We start from the raw sequence: 24,955 nt of genomic DNA, 5'->3' as shown, positions 1-24,955 counted from the left end.
AGGGGGTACACAGAAATCATCACAAACTTTAACTTCTGAAATACTCAATCATAGAATCAAGACCCCGTTTCACTATTCGGACCTGCTGTATCTCAGTGTACATGGGGAAACATTTTGTAGTAGTTCACAAATTATCAATTTAGGAAATACTCCTAAGGCTGTATGAAGAATTGGTCTACACGTTTCGAACTCCCTCAATTGAGGGGAGTTCTCTTCAGGACCACGTAGCTGGAAAAGAAAATGACATGAATTTGTCAGCTGGGGGATGCCCTTTCCTCTTAAACTACAAGAATGGTAGGGGACGTGATTTTCAGGTCTCTTACCTTCTCGCTGTTTTAATCGTCTGTTTCACCATAGAGACTACAACAGAAGAAGATCATACCAAACTATCAGTATCCGGTCACATTACCAGTTTTACCAATTCAAAAAACCCCTATACCCGTAGCTAGACCATTTTTACAAGTTACTTACAGTGGGTGTCTTCTAGGGCTCTTGTATTTATGTTGCATGGAGACCTATGGCGGTCCTGTTAATAAACCATATGGGTGTGAGTTTTTTTTAACAAAATTATGATTTTTCAAAAGCACAGAAAACCATGAGACATAGATACTCATTTTGTTGTGTGCTCGCTTATTCACTTAGGCTTTTTTGAGTGCAGCGCCGTTTATTCGTTTGTATTTGGTCACGGAGCTTCTTGACCTAACAAAAGGAGACAGGAGGCGGATCCGGTTGGTCAACGGGAGTTTAAACGTGATGGAGGGCTTCATTTGATGACTTGAAAAAGCAATGAAGAGGTGCCCATTACCTGGTGCTTGCCGCTCGACGATTAATCCCTGTCTTTCACTGTCTCTCAGCTTCTGTTTCTCCGGTTGCGTATAACCACTTCCGTGTGTTGGGACTTCTGGGAAGTGTAGTTTGGCCAGTATTTTTAGCGTCCGTAATTTACCTTGTTACGCCAGCTCACTGCATATGAACAAAAACATTCTTATGTAATGGCTTATAAAAAAGGGGGTTTACTTTACTTTTTGTATATATCCCCTCTCATTAAGGTACATGCTAATTTTGTTGATTTTGTTGAATCCTGTGGTGTCAAAGCCGTCATGTTTTTTCTATTACATCCAGTGTTGTTTATGGGAATTGTAGTATCTTATGCTTGTGGCATACAATCAACATTCATAAATCGCCTAGTTGACTTCAACAAAAGTGTTCCAGTGTGTGTCTTAGAGTCATATAGACTCATAACAATTTTGTATAATTGCATTGGACCCTAAAAAATAAACAATTGTTTATTTTATTGTTGAAAAGCATTGGTTACCAACATTTTTCAGACTCCTGATTAAGCTGATGGTGAGGTCTATCTGTAAGATTAATGTAATCTGTAGATTTCAGATACCTCATTTAAACCATCAACCGCTGTATTGAATTTTACAATAAGCATAGCTTCTTTTCTTGCTAGTTTTTCTTCTATATCACCGCCTCTTTAGTCAGACTCCAATTTTGCAATTACTGGCCATCTGAAATGGTTTACTAGTGAAGCTGTCTGGATGTTATTTTTTATTCTAGATTTATGTTGCGTGATTCGCGAACTGACCTCCTGGTTAGTCTTGCCAATGTACAGCATGTCACATGGGCATTTAATTCCATATATGACATTTCTTGATTTACAATTTGTGAATGCTTCATGTTTCCAAAATGTCTGTTTATGTTGAAACAGTACTCCTTCTTCTGTAATGGGGCAGCAAGCACATGTCCCGCATTTATGATGTCCCTGTATTGGTGGGAGTCCTAGCAATGATCTTACAGTAGGTTGTTTTTTGTAAGTATGGGCGAAATTTAAAAATTTGCGTTCCGCGAATTCACGCAAAATCGAATTCGCAATCTGCAAAATCCGCGAATTCGTGCGAATTTGCAGATTTTTGTTTTTTGCGTGTTCGTGGGGTTTTTTGCGTGTTCGCGGGGCTTTTTGCGTGTTCGCGGGCCTCTTGCAGTCGTGTATGGGCACAGCACCCTCTGGTTCACCACTGCCACCCTCTGGTTCATCACTGCCACCCTCTGGTTCATCACTGCCACCCTCTGGTTAACCACTGTCACCCTCTGGTTCAGCACTGACACCCTCTGGTCCACCTCTGGTTCAGCACTGCCACTCTCTGGTTCACCACTGCCACCCTCTGGTTCACCACTGCTACCCTCTGGTTCAGCACTGCCACTCTCTGGTTCACCCCTGCCACCCTCTGGTTCAGCACTGTCACCCTCTGGTTCACCACTGCCACCCTCTGGTTCACGACTGCCACCCTCTGGTTCATCACAGCACCTCTGGTTCACCACTGCCACTGTCTGGTTCATCATTGCCACCCTCTGGTTCACCACTGCCACCCTCTGGTTCTCCCCTGCCACCCTCTGGTTCACCCCTGCCACCCTCTGGTTCACCACTGCTACCCTCTGGTTCAGCACTGCCACTCTCTGGATCACCACTGACACCCTCTGGTTCATCACAGCACCCTCTGGTTCACCCCTGCCACCCTCTGGTAAAGCACTGTCACCCTCTGGTTCACCACTGCCGCCCTCTGGTTCATGACTGCCACCCTCTGGTTCATCACAGCACCTCTGGTTCAGCACTGCCACCCTCTGGTTCACCACTGCCACTCTCTGGTTCACCACTGCCACCCTGTGGTTCACCCATGCCACCCTCTGGTTCACCCCTGCCACCATCTCGTTTATCCCTGCCACCCTCTGGTTCACCCCTGCCACCCTCTGGTTCACCCCTTCCACCCTCTGGTTCAGCACTGCCACCCTCTGGTTCAGCACTGTCACCCTCTGGTTCACCCCTGCCACCCTCTGGTTCATTACTGTCACCCTCTGGTTCATCACTGCTACCCTCTGGTTCACCACTGCCACCCTCTACCAAGACTGTTTGTGATGAGGCAGCAGCACAAAAGATGCGCCATGGTGCTGGGTATTAACAACGTGACAATTTTGAGAGATGCGTCATGTTGTAAAGCCCTGCGCCATCAGGAGGCGTTCCGGCGCAGGGGAAGGCGTTCCTGCACAGGAACGCCTCCTAAAAGTGGCTGAGTGAAATCTACAAGATTTCACTCAGTCACTTTTAGGCCAATGCTGCGTCAAAACCCTGCGCCTGCTTGATGCAGGCGCAAGGCTTGATGCAGCATTGGGGAGATAGGGCCCCCCAGAGCATTGCTGGAGCAGCACCACCACAGCATCACTCAGCACCACCACAGCATCACTCAGCACCACCACAGCACCACTCAGCACCACCAGAGCACCACTCAGTGCCACCACAGCATCACTCAGCACCACCATAGCTTCACTCAGCGCTGCCACATTATCACTCAGCACCACCACAGAACCACTCAGCACCACTCAGCACCACCACAGCATCACTCAGCACCACCACAGCATCACTAAGCACCACCCCAGCATCACTCAGCACCACCCCAGCATCACTCAGCACCATCCCAGTATCACTCAGCACCACCACAGCACCACTCAGCATCCCCACAGCACCACTCAGCATCACCACCGCACCACTCAGCACCACCACAGCACCACTCAGCACCACCCCAGCATCAATCTGCACAACCATTCAACAACAACTGGTTCAAATATGTTCTCTCAATGTTTCAAACTTTATTACAAATGTCACAAAAAGATGTTAATATTTCACTTCTGTTCTTGGATTTTCGTCACAATAAAATACACTGAACATAATCTTCACAAAAGTTATTTACAAAAGTTTAAGCTATTGCCATTATAAATTAAAATCACTTTTATTTAAGTATTAATTATTTTAAAAAAATTAAAAGCCATTGTAATTTGTAATATCAATACAGCTAAGTCACGTAAATACAAAATATGTTGCATTACAAATGCTATATGTGTCACATTTGCGAAAGTTATAACTATTGGCATTGTAAATGACAAAGCTATTAATTTAGCTATTTTCAAAACCAACACATAAATAAAAAAATTGTCATTTACAAGACCAATAGCTCAAACTTTCCTAATGCGAAACCTATTGCATTGTAAATGCTTGTTTTTATATCTGTCAGTGCTTCCTGTTGAGGTTTAATTTTCGTGACAGGCGCCTCATTGCCTAATTGTAACTATTCTCTGACCCTGCTTCAAGGGTCAGAGCAGGGTCAGAGAATAGTTGCAAGTAGGCAACGAGGCGCCAGGAAGCACTGTCAGGCTTACAGCAGCAGGTGCCCAACTTGAGGTTAATTTCTTTGTAACCCTTTTGTAAAAGGTTACAAAAAATTAGCTTCAACTTTTGCACCTGTTGCTGTAACCCTGTAAGTGCTTGGCTGAAAATTCGTCCCTGCTGATTCGCGGATTTTACCGCAATTTCGCGAGATTCGCGGATTGCGAGATCGCGGAAAATCCGCAAATTCCACGAGCGGAACGAATTTTCAGCCCATGCTTAGTTTTTTGTTTTGGACTGCCGCCCGTACTAGATGATTGGCAATACTTTGATCTTTTTTTACCGCGAATAGCGTTTTTTCTTTCAGACTCTCTTCAACATTCTGGACTAGATGCCAGTTTTGGTTGATTACTTTTTTTAGGAGATTTGAATTCGGACAAAAAGTGGACACGCACACAATGCGTGTTAGTGGAGTTTTTTCTTTCTTTTCAAGCAAAGCCTCTCTTGGTGTCCACCACGCACTTTTCATTAATCTTTTTAAGAGTTTTTTTGGGTAGCCTCAATCTAAGAGATTTTCTGTGAGATTTTTTGCATGCATCTGATATTCATCTTTAAAATGACAATTCCGTTTAATTCTTAGGTATTGCCAAATGGCAAAAATTCCCTTAAATTCCTTGGGTGACTGCTTTTGAAATGGAGTGCTTTGTTGCGATCTGTTTGTTTCTTAAATAGTGTAGTCACCAGTCTCCTTTCTGAAGGATATACGCTTTGTAGATACCAGCATGCTAAAAGCATCATACACACAGCCACCTTCGCTCACGGCGTCAGCCTCGTCGTGGTGTAAGCTGCGCAGACCTGGCAGACACGTTCGCTAATCTGGAAGAGAACCACACCCAGAGAAACATGCCTCTTCTTCATATCACTACGCTAGCCTTGTGTACACTGAGCGAGCCCACTACCCTAAACATTTGGGGGGGGGGCACATACGCACTACCATTCCGTAATCTTCCCTACTGACTGTACTATCATGGATACGTCCACTTTCCACTTCACTCAATGGACCATCATTGTATGTTGACATGTGCATGTCTGTGCTCTGCATACTCAACTCTGTCTGGCACATCCCCTCTAGACTTTGCATTATATACTTTTATAATAGTTAATTATTTGCCACCTTCAAACATACTTTGCTCCCATCTCTTCCCGCATTCTGCATTGTGAGGCAGAGGTGCCATGCCATGTTTAGTTTGTGCACATGGCTAGCCAGGTTTCCCACAGTATGTGGTGTTGTTGTGTCAGCTAGGTGCACATGTTGTTTGTCATGTTGAATGTGGTTATGTAAGGTATTCACGAACAGTGGTTTCTCTCATTTACATATCGCTGTCTTAAAGAGCATACAGAAGTTTTTCTCACAGGTGAATAATGCGACCACAATGGCAGTCATTCATTACTATCCAAGAATGTCCCACTACACAGCGCTTCTAAGCTTACAGCCCCCAATCTTGCATGCTTTCTTAAAAGGACGCCAACTCCCACAATCAGACCAACATTCACAAAGCTTTCTAACAGCAGTTATCTGCTTCTCAATACCATGCACTCCTACAGAATGTGAGCGGCACACCCCATGTTCTTACTGTTTCAAACAGAGTAACTTCCTGTGGCAATGTCTATTCCCACCCACACAAAGTAACTCCCAAACTTCCACTTGGCCTTCAATTCCTGGTTTGAAAACAGATTTCAAGAAACAAACCAAACTAAAAGCGCTTTTGTTCAGAACAGAAGTCTCCCTTACTTCTGCCAAAGAAATGTATCGGCTGCAGATACCACGAACTTCAAGTAAAATACACTCCCTTTTAAATACGAACCGCCAATTACACTTTGTGTATTCGTATGCAATTTTCAACACATCTCACACTCAAGGTCTGGCACACTTTTTTAACACTGTCTCCTACAGCCTTCTAACACGCTTTCAAACTGGTCTTCTTTTATTACCAGGCTACATTCATTCGATCATCTCTGGAATAACAGGAACAGTGCCTATAATTCTCGCTCTCTTTGCGACCATCCTACTACTAATTCTACTTCTAAAAATGGCTACGCTCTCTGTGGTAACAACTATGTCTGACAGAATACGCCTCTATGCCAAGCTACATTAATACTGTAAAAAAAAACAGAAAAACTTTTCTGCTACCTGCCTCTATCTATTAGCGGAGCACGCTACAACATAACACTTATGTAATATGCGTAAAACCATCACCTGATTGCAAAACTTGCCCATTTGACTGGCAAATGAATCTATGCCTTGCCAACTGGTAATGCATTATCTTGAAAACCATGAACGTGATTGTTCTGGCAGTGGAGAAATGGCGAATGCAATGCAAAAAGGAATCGTAGCTGAATGGGATTTCTGCGCAGCCGCGAAAGATCTCCTGCAACATGCGACCTTTCACAATATCGCAGATTGCTGCCAATTCAAATTGCCGCTCCAACAATTGCGGAACATTACTGTCCCTTCGAGGATATGAATTGGATCACTTCGCTTTTCTCAGATGACGGCAACAATAGCCTCTTTGAGCATTACGCATCTCAAGCCGCTGAAGAACTTCTGGACTGCAATCTCCAAGACTTGTGAGAAACTCACGTTATTCTTGAATGGATTTTTTTCCATCTTTTTTTACTTTTTCCTTTACATTTTTTATAATACACTTCAATCCTACTACTTTGATATACTTACTTTCTAAGTATACTCAGACATTTGAACTCTGTCTTCATTATTGCCCCTTACGTCTCCACTCTAACCAGGGATCGGTGATGTATGGCCTATGCAAATACGCTACTTACTTCCTAAATTAGCCTAAACCCGACACCCATTTAGAAACCACCTCTATTCTTTGTGCACACGCCTCTCTGCCTATCTGATATTCCTTTCACACAAATCTACTCAAACTCAGCCTCTGCTCAGAACCTGACAATAAAAATGAAAAAAGACGACTTTGTTTAGGAACTGGTTGGCACAGTGTGGTAATCGTAAACTACCTTTATTTTTATCATACAATTTATTCATTCATGTCTAACAGCTATTGTGTATGTCACATAGAACTGTAACATATAATGTGCAATTCACTGATGCAGGAGCTTCGATTTGACTACAGCAGAAGCGGTTGGAGTTTGTCTCAGCTCGATGCCTTAGCTCTACACAAGAATATTTTTTTAAAACAGCTGAAGACAATAATGTATAGTTTGACTACAAAGGTACCGAATGTGCTTCTCAGAAGGGCACTGTTTGTATACATCCTCAAAGTTCCGATGTGGGTAGAACTAGTACCAATTCTGACATGCACCACATTGAATCTACTGTACAACAGATTGCTGACTATTCTACTGTTGATAATTTTGTGTTACAAAAAAGCACTGCCAAGGTACCTAAATAGTTTGATGATTACATTTTGCAATTTCTGTTTTATTTCTTTCTTTTCTTAAAGGATACGTGTGGTAATCGTATGCTACCTTTATGTTCCTTGTAGAATGTAGAGTCATTCAAGTGTAATAGCCATCGTTTATGTCACATGTAACTGTAACATGTAATATGCAATTCACTGATGCAGAAGCTTACGTTTGAATACAGCAGAAGTGGTTCAACTTTGCATCAGCTGGATGCTCTAGCTCTTGCGCCAGTGGGTCTAATAATGTCACTTAAATAAAGACACTTTCTATATAATTTTCAAACTCTATCCCTTTATTACACTAAGTATGGGCGAAATGGGCAAATTCGCAGTACGCGAATTTGTGCGAAAGCGAATTGGCGATCTGCAAAATTAGGGAATTTGTGCGAATTTGCGGATTATTTTTTTTGCGTGTTCGCAGGCTTTTTTGTGTATTTGCGGGCAGCTTGCAGCGCACGGACCGCGCAGTTACCCATGCGGTCGTACATGGGCATGGCCATCTTGTGCGCATTGCGTATTTCCATTTCCGGGCGCTATTTGCAAGCTCGCGTTGTGTGTGGGGCGCGATTACATGTTCGCGTATGTTTTTGCTTGCTCGCGGGGGTTAATATCGCGCAAACCTACCCACGCGGTCATCAATGGGAGCGGCCATCGTGTTTTTCATACATTGCTATGGTCCTTGGCATGCTTTTTGTATCCAGCTTGAATCTTTGCCATCCTTTCTTTGTTAGAAGTTTTTTTAAATCTTTTTTACTCATTTTCTATCCAACTCTTTTTCTACATCTATATTTTGTGTTTTTTTCTACTTTTGGTTACTTTAAAATTACTTTTTTTACTCTTTTTTCTTTTCTTTACTTTTTCCCTATTCTTTCCTTTTTTTTATTTTACTTTACTGTCCAGGACCATGGCAAAGGGAGCCGGCAAAGATCTGAAGGGGAAGGGTCCTGCACCCCGTACCCGGCTCCCTTGCGGGCGCTTAAGAGGGGAGGATGTGACGGCCAGGGAGATTTTCAGCCCGGTGGAGGTGGCTGCACTTATCTTTTCTGTGCAGCACCACCTACCCAAGACCGTGGCAGCAGGGGGCAGGCTCGCGTCAGGGTATGGCCTCTGGGAGCGTCGCCAGCTGTGGGCTAAGGTGTGCCGGGCCATCCGGAGGGAGTCAAGAGTCTGGCGCACCTACCATCAAGCGACGCACCGGTGATCGGACCTCCTTGACCGCGAGCAGGACTTGCTCCACCTGCTAGGTGTGGAGATCCCTGGCCTTGGTGAGTAGCTATTTAATAACTACTTTGTTTTCTTCTGCTCTGTGTTATATTGCTAATATATGTTTTTCCAGAAGAGCAAGAATGCTGCCGATTTGATTACATTGCAGGTAAATTTAACGTTTAAATAGCTTCTGTGATTGCAGGTGCTTGCCTGCTCAGTGGCGTTGCTACTATGCTTACTTGTTTGCAACTTTGTGCTTATTTGAGAGCAGAAATGCGTAATGGTAGAGAGACTAGAGACTCAAGTCTAGTCCTTCCTTTGTACTCCTGCTGCCAGTAAGAAGAGATAGTGGTGGATTGATAGGTTGAGTATATTATGACTTGTTATTTAGTAGTTGGACATTTTTTTAGGGGTCTGCAATCATGATGACGGACTGTGTCTGTCACGTTGCTTGCAGTTGAGTGCTGGCAGTCGTAGTAGAACCTTTTTGTTGTTGGTTTAGTTAGTGATTTACATAACTTTCCAAGTAGACGGTCTGCGAATCCAGCAATACTGTACTATTTATCCTAATTGACCAGATCAGATAGGTCAATCAATACATGTAGTGCAATTGTTGGTAAATTGTTTCCCCAAGATAATTTTAGATTGTGGTCAAAGAAATCAAATATTTAAAAAAAAACATTCATCCATGTTTGTGTTTATTTCATGATCATCAGCACCTCTCAGGGGCAAGAAGACTGAAACTCCGGCAGAACAAGCTGGGCAGGAACGGTCCTCTGCAGGCTCTTCAGCTGGCCCCAGTAAGTTCTTCTGTTGTTAATATTAATAATTATACTTCCCTAACTTTTACAGGTCCTATTCATTCAAAATTGTTTCCTAATTCTATTTTTTACAAAATAGTCTTTGATCTTCTTGTAGACAGTTTCTACATTCTTATCCTGCCTCTACCATCACTCTCTGTGCTACTACTATTATTTACTATTAGTATGAGTCGGTCTGTGTAGGTAGCGAAGCTTGCCCAGTCGGCAAACAGTGTTAAACAAAACTCTGATCCAGGCACTGAGTGCAGTCCTCTGGGTTGCCCTTGCTGTCTATTCCAGTCTTCTTAATATAAGTGCTTTGACAATTTCCAACAACAACATGTCAATGTGTCTAACGAGAATAAGCTAGTAGTTGGCTTTTTTGATTTGATAGGAGCACATACCATACCGCTAGTGTTTCAGGGACTATTCTGCACATACAGAAGTATGGACAAGAGAAATAGGACATTGTTGATGATAGGTGCAGTTCGACTTTCTACACACCTCAGTCCGAACAGAAGTTGAACCCCCAATCCCCTGACCGACTATCTAGTGTGTCTGACCAATGATTACGTTACGACCCAGAAGAACAGAAGAAGACTACCGCCGAGTCCCGACCTATCATAGTCACGGACACATGCCTGCACAGTGCAGCAGTTCAAAGTTCAAACCCTTCCGCTCACTCAGTCGTGAACAAAAACCACACAGTGTTTGTTAGTTTTAAAGTTTTATTTTCAAATAAGAAATAAAAAAACTATTTCTTCATTTGTAATAGCGCAGTATTGCGAGCGAGCACTGGTGATGAGATAGATGACGTTAAAGTTTAAACAACTTTCCCTTGAATCAATATAACTTAACACATCAAATTATTAGAATAACTGTGCGTGAGCCCCCACCTTCTTTAAAGTACTTAAAGTACTGCTGGTGATGAGGAGTAGGTGGTGAATTGTCCTGTTGGCAGAAGGGCAATGGAATCTTCTGTCTGTAATTATAAAAATGGTGCACGTTAAAAAGCGAGCATACATCAGTTGTGCCAAAAAGTGTAGCATTTAATGGCTAACCATATAAAAGGTTATCTCCCTCCCCAAAACCGTCACTTTTTTTCATTCCCAATAATAAAAAATTGGTTATGTATTAACATTTTCTTTCATTACGAGACGACATAGGGGGTGGTGTATGGCATCTGAAAATATGACATGTTTTTTCTAGGCATCACAACATCGGATGCGGCACCTAACACCATTGCCAGGGCCAGCTGTGCGGAGGGGTCCACTCCAGGTGATGCGGTGGCGCCACAACAAGTTCCACCAGGAGGAGTTGGGGGGGAAGGCTCAGCGGCGGCGGACGGTGGTAAGTTATTATACTCCTTACTTATTGACATTTTTAAGAAGGCTCGCAAAGGAGTGTATATGATGTACTCTACAGTAGACCGTACACTAGTACAAGTACACTGTACTGTTAAGAACAGTTACTAATTTAGAAGTACATTTTTGCCAATCATAGAGAAGACAGTCAACCTTGACTTAGCCATAGCATTAGCGGCGGTAGTTCTCGGGTAAGCAATGGCCCCCTCTATGACTTCAACTCAGCTGTGAAACTTTTATCGTGAAGCCAAGTCATATCAGATGAACTTGAGGGATGTGAAGAACGAAAAGGGAAAAAAGGGCGAAAGGAAGGACGAGCGAGTCGTAACATTTATGACTGTAAAGAAGGATATGTGTTTTTGCATGCAGGCAGAGGTGACTGATAGGAAGGAATCACATGCATGGCTGTTTGAAGCAAAGATGGTTGGAGGAGAAAGAAAAGATAACTGCATGTGTAGGTGAATCAGAGAAAATGCATGTGTGGTGTGCATTGCAATATATCATTTGGGTCAAACTCAAATGCAAGTCAAGATGGTGGTTTACCAAATAAAATGAAAAGGGTGTTAGTTGGTTGTTGAGAAAAAGTAAACTTGGTACAGTTGAGACATTAAGAAGAATGATAGATATTTACTTTGGGAGCCTGGATGGTATCTTCTTCTTCCTCATAGATAGCAGAGGTGTATGCAGTAGAGCAGACGCTCAGTGGATGAAGAGTGTTACTTTGAACAGCATGTCCGTGCCAGAGTAGCAAAGCTGATGAAATCCAAATACTAGAAGTTGTGATTGTTCAGAAATATTTCCTTGACTAACAGTACAGTAGTTTACTTTGCAAGCACAGCATATATTGTCAATGTATTGTATAGTTGACATTATATCAAGTAAAGTCCCTTCCTCCGGCACTTATGGGTACCACACTCACTCCCTATGTTATTAATTTTCTTTCAGCTGTGTCATGGGTGGACTATCGCTGTTGTTCACTCAATTTATCAAAACAAAGCACCTAAAGTCATCCATCATATAAGCAAAGATCATGTGATCGGCAGGATATGGCATCAGAAATGAATAATCTTCATTTTCCTTTTGTAGTAGTCAAGGCCCGGGGGGCAGTGCGAAATATAAATTACATTGAGTAGTAGCCCTTGATGTAACTGAGTATGGCCAGTGCCACCCCTATAGAAAAGTAAGAGCTTCCCTATCACCACCTGCATGTACTGCTTAAAGTAATGCGAGTCTGCGTCATCATGGCTTGTGTCTGTTTTTCTTGGGTGCAAGCTGAGTGAGCTGGCATTATGCTGCCTGCTAGGCTACCACAAGTTCACGTACAAGTAATTTCTTTTGCAAAAAAAGAGAAAAAAAGAAGACTGCTGTAGTCTCTGACTCTCTGACTATGTAGAAGTGAGTCCATAGTGTTGCTAGTAGAATTCCTGAAACTCCCACTAATGTCACAGGCCTACAAAGACGGCGGAAAGATACATGCCAAAATGTTATACTGTGCTTGCAAGTTGCTAGTGTTATTGACTGTGAGACAACTTTCTGATGAATTATTTTGAGTTAATGTTAAAGACTATTGGCTACAGTATTTTTCTTTCTTTCTTCATATAGATGCTCCGCAACAAAAGCTCACCTGGATGGAGATGGATATCCGGGCCAGGGCCCGTAAGCTGGAGGCCATTTGCACTGAATATTGGCGGCTGTGGGCTCGGGAGCAGGACGAGGAGACGGCAATTACTGCATCCTCCTCCAGTGCCCCCGGGTCCACCAGCCAGCAGCCTCCAGCTAAACAGCGCCGTGGCCCGACAGCCTCCCGCCGCCGCCGCCCAGCAGCAAAAACATCTGCTGCCTCCCCAGAGCCTGGATGACACATTTGCGACGTCTCAGAAAAAGAGTGGATTTCCTGGAGCGCTTGGCTGAGAAACAACAACGCCAGATGCGGGACCTCCGCAAAGAGCTTCGGGACCTCCGCAAAGAGCTGCGGGACCACCTGTCTACAGGACACTGCCGGAGGAAGTGACTGTCCCTTGCCCCTTTTTTAAAGACTGTTGGGGGGGGTGAGAATCGGGAGTTGGGGATTTGGGACTTTTCAGAGGACTATTTGCTATTTGAAATCGACAATTGTTTGGGTTAGGGTGGGATGGGACTAGTTTATTATTGTTAGGGTTAATACAATTATTTATTTTACATACTTCAACATAGTGTACGCGTTGATGTTATTTTGTGGGGGGGTGGGCGGGGGCTACCGCTCTTTTGGTTTCCTCAAACTTACCAGCATGAATTATCTAAAACGTCCAAAAATGTTCAAAAGGGCCACTAACAGAGTTAGTGAATTCAATTGGCCTACTAGTACTTTACTAGTATTACTGTCAGTCTCTCCTCCGAGTCCTAGCCCATTATTCTACCTCCCCAAAATGCTTTTCTTACCTGCGATTCGTGTTTGAGAATAGAGCTAGGCACAGCGCTACCTGCATGGCAAATGGCGATTACGCCACCCCGGACCGAAATTCCGTTGTTGTGATGTTAGTAGGAGTGGTACCACACTAGCAGTAGCAGCATATGAAAAACAAAGTAATAAAATGAGACATTGAGTGGCCTGAGAGGAGTATTAGAAGGAACAGTAGCCTAAGCAATGCTGAAGATAAGTATGGGGAAAAAAGAATTGCATGGATGATTATGGCTACAACAAGAACAGTGACACAGCAGCATAACAAGTCTTCTTGACATGTAGGAGGATGATGTTGACGATGGATCCAATCGATGGTGGGCATGAAATTCAGAATTTACTTTAAAATAATCGTTTTTTTTAACCAGAATTACAATATCCTAGGATTGATCTAGCTTCCTTAAAATTGATTTGAGGAGGTTGCTTGCACCTTATCCTCCCCAACATGTGTGTGGAATTATTGTTGTAATTTACTCACACCTCAATGAAAACCACAAAGCCCGGGAGAAGAGGGTTAGGGTTTGAAACTTGGATGGGAATGGGGTTTGTGGTGAAATTTTGTGGAGCGAGGAAAAAAAAAAGCACAGCATGGACAAACAAAAAATGAAGATAAACAAATCTTTGGATACAAAGCTATCCATGAATCCTTTGAGGGACATAAAGGAAGTGCATGTACTACTGCATGCACAAAGTTGTTTGCTAAATGGATGGGTTACTGAAAAGTAAGTAGAACTTTCTACAATGTACTAACTATGAAGAAACAATGTAACAGTACAGGGCTGCAGTAATTACGCAATTTCACTTGCCTATCTGCCCTCAGAGAGAAGAACCACTTAGCACATTAAATTAGTTTAAAAAATAGCAAAGACAAAAGTATACAATGGCTGGAGGGATGAATTGAAGCAGAGAGCAAACAAATGCGCAGAGTCACACTCATAGAAGTTCAGAGCAATAACATTACTTAAAAGATAAGTAGAAATGAAGATGGATACTGTAACTGTATGTTTTTGTAGTTGTCCTGTTGAATTTGGGAAGTTGCATGCATCCAGCCATTCCTCTTTTTCGCAGTACTCCTCCATTCCATCTGACGCTCCGTCGATCAATGATGGGGACCAGAAGACACCTTGTCCACTGCCTGCCTGGAGGATGCTGAATTGTGGGTCGCTAATTGTAAGCCTGAGTTCATCCTTTTTGCCATTGCACAGTGTAAAAGCCGGCCTGTAATTGTTGATGGAAAAACAGGAAGTGATATTAAAACACCACAGAGAAAAAAATATAAGGTACGCTGTGTAGTGCAAAAATAACACTTTCAGTTTAGGAGTCGACAGTATTACAAATTTACAATACATAAAAGCATCATTTTGAAAGTGCGTACTCTGAGTCTCCTTTTCAAGGATAAATAAGTGTGGGCGAAATTTGTGGATCTTTCCCCTCAAGCTAGATGTAAAGTGTAAACTGCGATTTTAGAACAAAATTAGACCTTCCCAGCAGTGCTCCCAGACCCCTCAACCCACCCCCAAACATCTAGAACCCTCCCCCCAAGCAGCCCCCCAAAAACATGCGATACTACTAGGCCTAACTTTCAACCGTGCCAAAACGCTCTCTGCAACTAGGGCTAGGCCAAACCCCCTCTTTTCCACCATGGATTTTCTTCAAACCACTACCATCCGATATTAGACATTCCCAGCAGTGCCCCCAGACCCTTCAACCCACCCCCAAACATCTAGAACCCCCCAAGCAGCCCCCCAAAAACATGCAATACTACTACTAGGCCTAACTTTCAACTGTGCCAAAACGCTTTCTGCAACTAGGGCTAGGCCCAAACCCCCCTTTTCCACCATGGATTTTCTCCAAACCACTTGCATCCGATATTAGACCTTCCCAGCATTTCCCCCAGACCCCGCCTCAACACACCTACAAAAAAGTAGAAGACCCCCAAACAGGCCAAAAGCAAAAATGGAAAATGTGACACTTAAAAAATTGGAGAAAATTACAAAAAACAATTTGATGGACAGAATGTAGATCAATGTCTTACATTCACCCCAGTACAAGGATCTGGGCCTAAATCCATCGTTTTTGCACTCCACACCACCCTGGGTCAGATAATGGCTTTATGCAAATCAGCTCTGACCCTGTGCCCCATGGGAACAGTCCAGTCCGAACTACAACAGCCATATCTTTCCCAGACCGGAATCAAGCATCCGAGGACCGGACCGGTTTCGAGGTAACACCTCTCATCAGCCCGGCTAGCTTGACTCCAGTGGTGTGGAGGCTCTGGGACCCACGTCTGAGCTACCCCAGTACACTCAGGGAGAAAATTACAAAAAACAATTTGATGGACAGAATGTAGATCAATGTCTTACATTCACCCCAGTACAAGGATCTGGGCCTAAATCCATCGTTTTTGCACTCCACACCACCCTGGGTCAGATAATGGCTTTATGCAAATCAGCTCTGACCCTGTGCCCCATGGGAACAGTCCAGTCCGAACTACAACAGCCATATCTTTCCCAGACCGGAATCAAGCATCCGAGGACCGGACCGGTTTCGAGGTAACACCTCTCATCAGCCCGGCTAGCTTGACTCCAGTGGTGTGGGGGCTCTGGGACCCACGTCTGAGCTACCCCAGTACACTCAGGGAGAAAATTACAAAAAACAATTTGATGGACAGAATGTAGATCAATGTCTTACATTCACCCCAGTACAAGGATCTGGGCCTAAATCCATCGTTTTTGCACTCCACACCACCCTGGGTCAGATAATGGCTTTATGCAAATCAGCTCTGACCCTGTGCCCCATGGGAACAGTCCAGTCCGAACTACAACAGCCATATCTTTCCCAGACCGGAATCAAGCATCCGAGGACCGGACCGGTTTCGAGGTAACACCTCTCATCAGCCCGGCTAGCTTGACTCCAGTGGTGTGGAGGCTCTGGGACCCACGTCTGAGCTACCCCAGTACACTCAGGGAGAAAATTACAAAAAACAATTTGATGGACAGAATGTAGATCAATGTCTTACATTCACCCCAGTACAAGGATCTGGGCCTAAATCCATCGTTTTTGCACTCCACACCACCCTGGGTCAGATAATGGCTTTATGCAAATCAGCTCTGACCCTGTGCCCCATGGGAACAGTCCAGTCCGAACTACAACAGCCATATCTTTCCCAGACCGGAATCAAGCATCCGAGGACCGGACCGGTTTCGAGGTAACACCTCTCATCAGCCCGGCTAGCTTGACTCCAGTGGTGTGGAGGCTCTGGGACCCACGTCTGAGCTACCCCAGTACACTCAGGGAGAAAATTACAAAAAACAATTTGATGGACAGAATGTAGATCAATGTCTTACATTCACCCCAGTACAAGGATCTGGGCCTAAATCCATCGTTTTTGCACTCCACACCACCCTGCGTCAGATAATGGCTTTATGCAAATCAGCTCTGACCCTGTGCCCCATGGGAACAGTCCAGTCCGAACTACAACAGCCATATCTTTCCCAGACCGGAATCAAGCATCCGAGGACCGGACCGGTTTCGAGGTAACACCTCTCATCAGCCCGGCTAGCTTGACTCCAGTGGTGTGGAGGCTCTGGGACCCACGTCTGAGCTACCCCAGTACACTCAGGGAGAAAATTACAAAAAACAATTTGATGGACAGAATGTAGATCAATGTCTTACATTCACCCCAGTACAAGGATCTGGGCCTAAATCCATCGTTTTTGCACTCCACACCACCCTGGGTCAGATAATGGCTTTATGCAAATCAGCTCTGACCCTGTGCCCCATGGGAACAGTCCAGTCCGAACTACAACAGCCATATCTTTCCCAGACCGGAATCAAGCATCCGAGGACCGGACCGGTTTCGAGGTAACACCTCTCATCAGCCCGGCTAGCTTGACTCAAGTGGTGTGGAGGCTCTGGGACCCACGTCTGAGCTACCCCAGTACACTCAGGGAGAAAATTACAAAAAACAATTTGAAGGACAGAATGTAGATCAATGTCTTACATTCACCCCAGTACAAGGATCTGGGCCTAAATCCATCGTTTTTGCACTCCACACCACCCTGGGTCAGATAATGGCTTTATGCAAATCAGCTCTGACCCTGTGCCCCATGGGAACAGTCCAGTCCGAACTACAACAGCCATATCTTTCCCAGACCGGAATCAAGCATCCGAGGACCGGACCGGTTTCGAGGTAACACCTCTCATCAGCCCGGCTAGCTTGACTCCAGTGGTGTGGAGGCTCTGGGACCCACGTCTGAGCTACCCCAGTACACTCAGGGAGAAAATTACAAAAACAATTTGATGGACAGAATGTAGATCAATGTCTTACATTCACCCCAGTACAAGGATCTGGGCCTAAATCCATCGTTTTTGCACTCCACACCACCCTGGGTCAGATAATGGCTTTATGCAAATCAGCTCTGACCCTGTGCCCCATGGGAACAGTCCAGTCCGAACTACAACAGCCATATCTTTCCCAGACCGGAATCAAGCATCCGAGGACCGGACCGGTTTCGAGGTAACACCTCTCATCAGCCCGGCTAGCTTGACTCCAGTGGTGTGGAGGCTCTGGGACCCACGTCTGAGCTACCCCAGTACACTCAGGGAGAAAATTACAAAAAACAATTTGATGGACAGAATGTAGATCAATGTCTTACATTCACCCCAGTACAAGGATCTGGGCCTAAATCCATCGTTTTTGCACTCCACACCACCCTGGGTCCGATAATGGCTTTATGCAAATCAGCTCTGACCCTGTGCCCCATGGGAACAGTCCAGTCCGAACTACAACAGCCATATCTTTCCCAGACCGGAATCAAGCATCCGAGGACCGGACCGGTTTCGAGGTAACACCTCTCATCAGCCCGGCTAGCTTGACTCCAGTGGTGTGGAGGCTCTGGGACCCACGTCTGAGCTACCCTAGTACACTCAGGGAGAAAATTACAAAAAACAATTTGATGGACAGAATGTAGATCAATGTCTTACATTCACCCCAGTACAAGGATCTGGGCCTAAATCCATCGTTTTTGCACTCCACACCACCCTTGGTCAGATAATGGCTTTATGCAAATCAGCTCTGACCCTGTGCCCCATGGGAACAGTCCAGTCCGAACTACAACAGCCATATCTTTCCCAGACCAGAATCAAGCATCCGAGGACCGGACCGGTTTCGAGGTAACACCTCTCATCAGCCCGGCTAGCTTGACTCCAGTGGTGTGGAGGCTCTGGGACCCACGTCTGAGCTACCCCAGTACACTCAGGGAGAAAATTACAAAACGATGGATTCGGGCCCAGATCTTTTGACTGGGGGAATGTGTGACATTGATCCACATTCGGTCCATCACTTGTTGTTTTTGCAATTGCCGCCCTAAGTGCGCTGGGGATGCCCAGACGTGGGTCCCAGGCACTCCACACCACTTGGAGTCAAGCTAGCCGGGCTGATGAGAGGTGTTACCTCGAAACCGGTCCGGTCCTCGGATGCTTGATTCCGTTCTGGGAAGGACATGGCTTTTGTAGTTCGGACTGGACTGTTCCCATGGGGCAACAGGGTCAGAGCTGATTTGCATATCGCCATTGTCTAACCCAGGGTGGTGTGGAGTGCAAAAAAACGATGGATTCTGGCCCAGATCTTTTGACTGGGGGAATGTGTGACATTGATCCACATTCGGTCCATCACTTGTTGTTTTTGCACTTAAAAAATTGGAGGCCTACCTGAAAAATCACTCCAATCGCGCTCTGCAGCTAGGCCCTGACTCCCCTTTTCCACCATGGATTTTCTTCAAACCACTTGCAATCAAAATTAGACTATCCCAGCAGTGCTCCCAGACCCCCAAACCCACCCCCAAAAACCTAGAACCCTCCCAAACAGCCCCCAAAAACACGCAAGTGAGCAAAAAAGGAAAAACATTTTCACCATGGATTTTCTCCAAACCACTTGCATCCGATATTAGACCTTCCCAGCATTGCCCTCAGACCCCTCAACCCACCCGCAAAAAAGTAGAAGACCCCCAAACAGGCCAAAAGCAAAAATGGAAAATGTGACACGTAGAAAATTTGAGGCCTACCTCTAAAATCACTCCAAACGCGCTCTGCAGCTAGGCCCTAACTCCCCTTTTCCACCATGGATTTTCTTCAAACCACTTGCAATCAACATTAAACTTTCTCAACAGTGCTCCCTGACCCCCAGACCCCCCCCCAAACAACCTAGAACCCCCCCAAATAGCCCCCCAAAAAAACGCAATACTGCTAGGGCTCAGTTTCAATCGTGCCAAAACGCTGTCTGCAACTAGGCCCAAACCCACCTTTTCCACCATGGATTTTCTTGAAGCCACTTGCAATCAAAAATAGACTTTCCCCGCATTTCTCCCAGACCCCCAAGCCAACCCCCAAAAACCTAGAACCCCCCCAAACAGCCCCCTAAAAACACACAATACTGCTAGGCCTCAGTTTAAATTGTGCCAAAACGCTGTCTGCAACTAGGCCCAAAACCCCCTTTTCCACCATGGATTTTCTTGAAACCACTTGCAATCACAATTATACCTTCCCAGCAGCGTTCCACAAACCCCAGACCCACCCCCATAAATTTAGAACACCCCCAAACAGCCCCCCAAAAACATGCAATACTGGTATATCCAAAACATGGCAAATTGCGCTGTTCACAAAAAATTGCTGGTTTCAGCACTTCCACTACTTCGATCCTTTTGAAACTTACCTGGACACTTGTTCCAGCGATTCCCAAGAATCTCAGCAAGGCAGAACAAAATCGAACCACTGCGCTCTTGAAGAAGAAGAAGAAGAAGAAAGTCTACGACTAGTTTTCACTTTTCACCCAAACACACATGCCCGCAAAACACCAAAAAAAGCCCAATTCTGCTAACTCTGGACCTAAGAACGCCAAACCCCCCTAAAATCTTGCCAACATCATTATGAAGGAGCCTGCTTCGGGCCCTGAGCCCTAGACTCAGCGGGAACCCTACCAACTTAAACCCAAAAACCCTTGTACATCGCACTGAACCCTAAACCCTAGATATGCTTTGTCTGTCTGTGTCAAAGAGCCTAGGTATGCTACATCAGGATGCTTCACTCATGGTGCCTGCCTTGACCGTCTGCATGGCCCTGCCGCAAACATGGGCCAAAAATCCGTTCCGCTCAAGAATTTGCGAATTTTCGGTAATTTTGCGAGAATCGCGAAAAACCGGAAAACAGCAAATTTCGCAAACATAACGGATGTTTGGCCCAAGCTTGAGGCAGGGCCATGCAGACGGTCAAGGCAGGTACCACTGAGTGAAGCAACCTGATGTAGCATACCTAGGCTCTTTGTCAGACAGACAAAGCATATCTAATTGTATGCAGCAAGCCACATAGCCCCAATTTTACATGAACTGCTGTCTGGAGTGGAGTTGACTCTGCCTGGCATAACAACAACAGTACACTGCCTCGCCCTCGACGACTACAACCACGAATAGACAGACATGTAGTTCTGCTGTAGTAGTTGTTGTAGACTGGTTTACCTGTTTGCCACTCACGAATTGGCCATAGTTCTTCCGTAAACCGACGCTGATGATCCATCCATCCCAGTGAGTGACTGCAAAGAAAAGTGAGTCCACTCCAAAGACATTTTGCATATTGGAAAATGCAACATAGTGGCCCCTGAAGTTAAAGTACAATTTGAATTAAACAAGGTAAAAAAAAAACAGAGTAGTAGACATGAGTTACAATTACTGGGTACAAGATTAAATAATAACTAAGACAAGACATATGATTAATTTCATGCACAAAAAACAAACAGCAATTGGTTTCATCAGAGCCAGACAGCCATTGTTGTCCACTGCATGCCATCTTCTCATTATTCATTACCTGTTCTACTTTTTGTCCTCATCTTCTTCAGAAAATGAGGGCCCACAGGGCAGCCTCTCCTGTCAATTTCAGAAGTAACTCTGTCAGCAATCAGTAAGCATGTAGTCAGTCAGTAATTTCAGTCCCACTTGAGGGGACTCGTCTACGAAGACAAAGTTTCTTTATTATTCGTAATCCATCCATCTGCCTTGAGGGAGATGGATAGGGGGAGTCTGGAGGAGGAGGATAGAGGAGCATGATTGAGTTGTGAACCTCAGGAATGCAGACTGCAGCACCTTCAAATCAATGAGGAAAATAAGATGAAGACAGTGCTGCTGATGGACTTGTTGTAATTAGGTGATTAGAGTTTGTTGTGGTAAAAGTTGCAAAACAAAGAAAGACACACAGGAATAAAAGTGAATAAGGACGAAAAAAAAGCAAGTCATTTTCAGGCCTCGGTGTCAGGGAAGTAGAGCTTGTCCTCAAACTCTATGAATTGAGACAGGAGTAGGTCAGCTAACAGAGAAGAACTCCCGTCACCTAAGTCGGTGTCCTCTTCTTCCTGCGTGCATTCACGTATTTTGTAATCTGGTGGTATGAAGTGCTGATTCATCTTGATCAGTGTTAACCTCTCCACATTTTTGGGCGAGAGGCGGGTCCTTTTTGAAGTTACAATGGCACCAGCAGCACTGAAAACACGTTCAGAAGACACGCTTGCGAGTGGGTAAGACAAATAATTTAGAGCCAGGTTGGTGATCAGTGGCCATAGAGCCCTTTTCCTACATCAATACAGCAATGGGTTCTGATTAACAAAGACCTCTGTTGGGTCATCCAGATAGGCCTGCACCATCGACTCAAGGTTCTCCACGGTTGCTCCACTTTGCGTACCATCTGTGGCCTTTGCAGCACTGGAACGAGCAAACCCTTGATGAGTTAGCCAATCCGCTTCTGACAATATTATGGCTGGTCCTGGTGCAGGTGAGGATGATGATACGGTTGCTGGTGTTGTTAACGGCTGTGAGGGAAAGTGACCTCCTTCGGCCACAGATTCAGAAGTGGAACTTGACGCCGGATGGCCTGCTGATTCAGTTGTACTTCTGCCGGCTCCTTGAATTTTCTGCCGCTCTTTTTCGAACCGAGTGGCTGACACAGCTAGCCAATGTTTGTACTTTGAAACATCTGCTTCATCAAAAGGAAAGAATGCTTTGATGGCCACTGCCTTTTGTACTGTGGATCCAGAATAGTGGCACAAATGTAATGTTGTTCTGTATGTATGTTTTTAAGCATTTCATTGGCAACTAGGCGGCTTAATAACCTCACTGCCAACTGATATGCAACTTGCTTTTCAGCATCATCTCTGAACGTTGAAGACACCGCCTTCAGTTGGTGCTCTAGCATGCGCAACAATGGGATAGCTTTGCCCAAAGAACAGTCCTCCCTGCTGACTTCACGCGCGAAGACCTCAAAAGGACGAAGCATGTCTGTCAGGCTTGCAACTAGCTTCCATTCCTCCAACTCTAGCCTCATGCCTTTCATAGTAGAACCCAGTTTATAGACATAATCATTTATTACCCCTCACTGCTCAGACAGACGCTCAAGCATGTAAAAGGTTGAGTTCCAACGTGTTGCCACCTCCTGGATGAGTCCTTTCACTGGCAGTCTACGTTCATGTTGAATGCTCCTCAGCTCCTTCCGGGCCTTAAAAGAATGGCTGAAATGTGTGCAGATTCTTCGGCAGGTGGTGAGTAACTTGCTGAATGTGTTTTCTTTTTTCAAGAAATCTTGCACCACAATGTTAATACTGTGTGCCAAACACGGCACTCTGAAATAGTCACCTTGCTGCATGGCCTTAACTATATTACTGCCATTATCCGTGGAAACATAACCAACTATGAGATTTCTTGGAGGCAGCCATTCATAGACCTTCCTATTAAACTCCTCCAAAAGGTTAGGTGCAGTATGAGTTTACTCCATGGCAAACATGGCTACTGTTGTTTGTTTCTGACTAGCTTGAAAAATTGTGGCAGGGTCAACACCTGCAGACATCTTTTCACTAACCCCTGCAAAAGAGACCCAATGTGCAGTGATGCACACGTAATCAAGGGCTTGGCAACTGGTCCACATGTCTGTTGTCAGGTGGATAGTGTGAACAGCACTCTTCTGCAAAGCTGCCCCAATCACCTCCAGCACATCTTGATGTAGTGCTGGAACCGCAATTCTGGCAAAATAGGACTGGCTAGGAACCTTCCATTTAGGGCAGACTGTCACAAATTCTAGAAAAACCCACCCCTTCCACGAAAGAAAAAGGGAGAAGGTCCAGCGCTAACATTTTAGCCAGCTTTACGTTATACAGACGTGTCGTTGGGTGGTTGCATTCAAATGGCGCCTCCGACAAAAACATTCTGCTAATGGTGGGCTGGACCGTTTTACGTGATGATGATGATAACTTCTTCAAACCAGTTAGGCCCAGTGATGTACTTTTTTGCATTGGTGTCTCTCCCAGACTCTTAGTGTGCCTCATACATGTTGCAGGGGTAGAGGGTGTGGGCAATAAAACTGCAGTGCTGCTGCCAGGGGTACTGGGTGTACCAGAAAAAATGTCTGTTTCTTCTTCACTTCCCCATTGCACGATCAGCCCCTTGTCATCATCAGATGCAATATCAATGGATACATTTGGATTTGTTTTTCTTTTGGCTTCCTGGATCTTACTTAGGTGCGCCTCCCACTCGATAGTGTGGTGTTTTTTGAGATGACCTCTCTGGCCTCCGGTGCCATAGTTGGTACCAAGCTTACCCCAACTAACTAATGTTTTACAATCGAACAAACGATCATGTTTTCCGCCCTTTGGCTAACAGTAAAGAAGTCCCAAACTGGGAACTGGAGATGTCTGCTGGTGGTGGAGGTGCTACTTTGAGTTTCAATGCCAGATGAAGTGGAGGATGGGCGTGGCTGAATGTGTTTCTGTTGTTCACTTACAGTACCACTACTTGAGGTAATGGAGGTCGAGCTGGATGGAGGTCCCTGCCGGCCCTTGTGCCTAAAAAATATGGAAGCTGTAGGTCGTGTTGGTGTTGTAGTTAACTGCATTGGTGGTGGTACCAGTGCCACGCCGCCGACATCCCACTCAGCAGCCATTCGGGATAGGGTGAAAATGTCTGTCTGCTGCATGCCCGCTGGGGCTGGAGTGACGACTGTGATGACTGGGTCGTCGTCAGACTGTTCATCAGCACCAAAAGAAACCACTTCTTGTTCGTCGTCATCACCCATAAGTGGAAGCCTTGCGGGAACCTTCCTTTTAGGCTTAGCTACCTTTGTCGGCTCATGGCGTGCCTCACTCTCAGAGTGCATTGGTGGGTTCCAATCAAGATCAAGGTCATCAGAATGAAGGGGGCTTGAAGAAGAACTTGTAGTAGTAGTAGTAGCCCTCCTTGAACATTTTCTTGCTGGGGATCTGGAAGACAATGGATCATCATCAGGAGGAGTTGCTTCCTCGGATGATACCTCCGCTTGAATATCAATTTCCTGATGTGCCCCTACTTCTCCAAAATGGCCCCTTGACCCCCAGCCACATGGCCAGGCCCTGCCTGGACCAAGCCTCAAAATTGCCCCCACCCACATGGCCAGGCCCCAACACCACCCCAAAAAGTCAAAAAACACAGAAAAATCACCACAATCCAATGCCATCCATGCCCTCAATGATGTCTAAATTA

Source organism: Lissotriton vulgaris, chromosome 1_1 (assembly GCF_964263255.1).
Source record: "Lissotriton vulgaris chromosome 1_1, aLisVul1.2, whole genome shotgun sequence".
NCBI classification, from domain to species: domain Eukaryota; kingdom Metazoa; phylum Chordata; class Amphibia; order Caudata; family Salamandridae; genus Lissotriton; species Lissotriton vulgaris.
Note: the sequence above shows the minus strand (reverse complement) of the source record.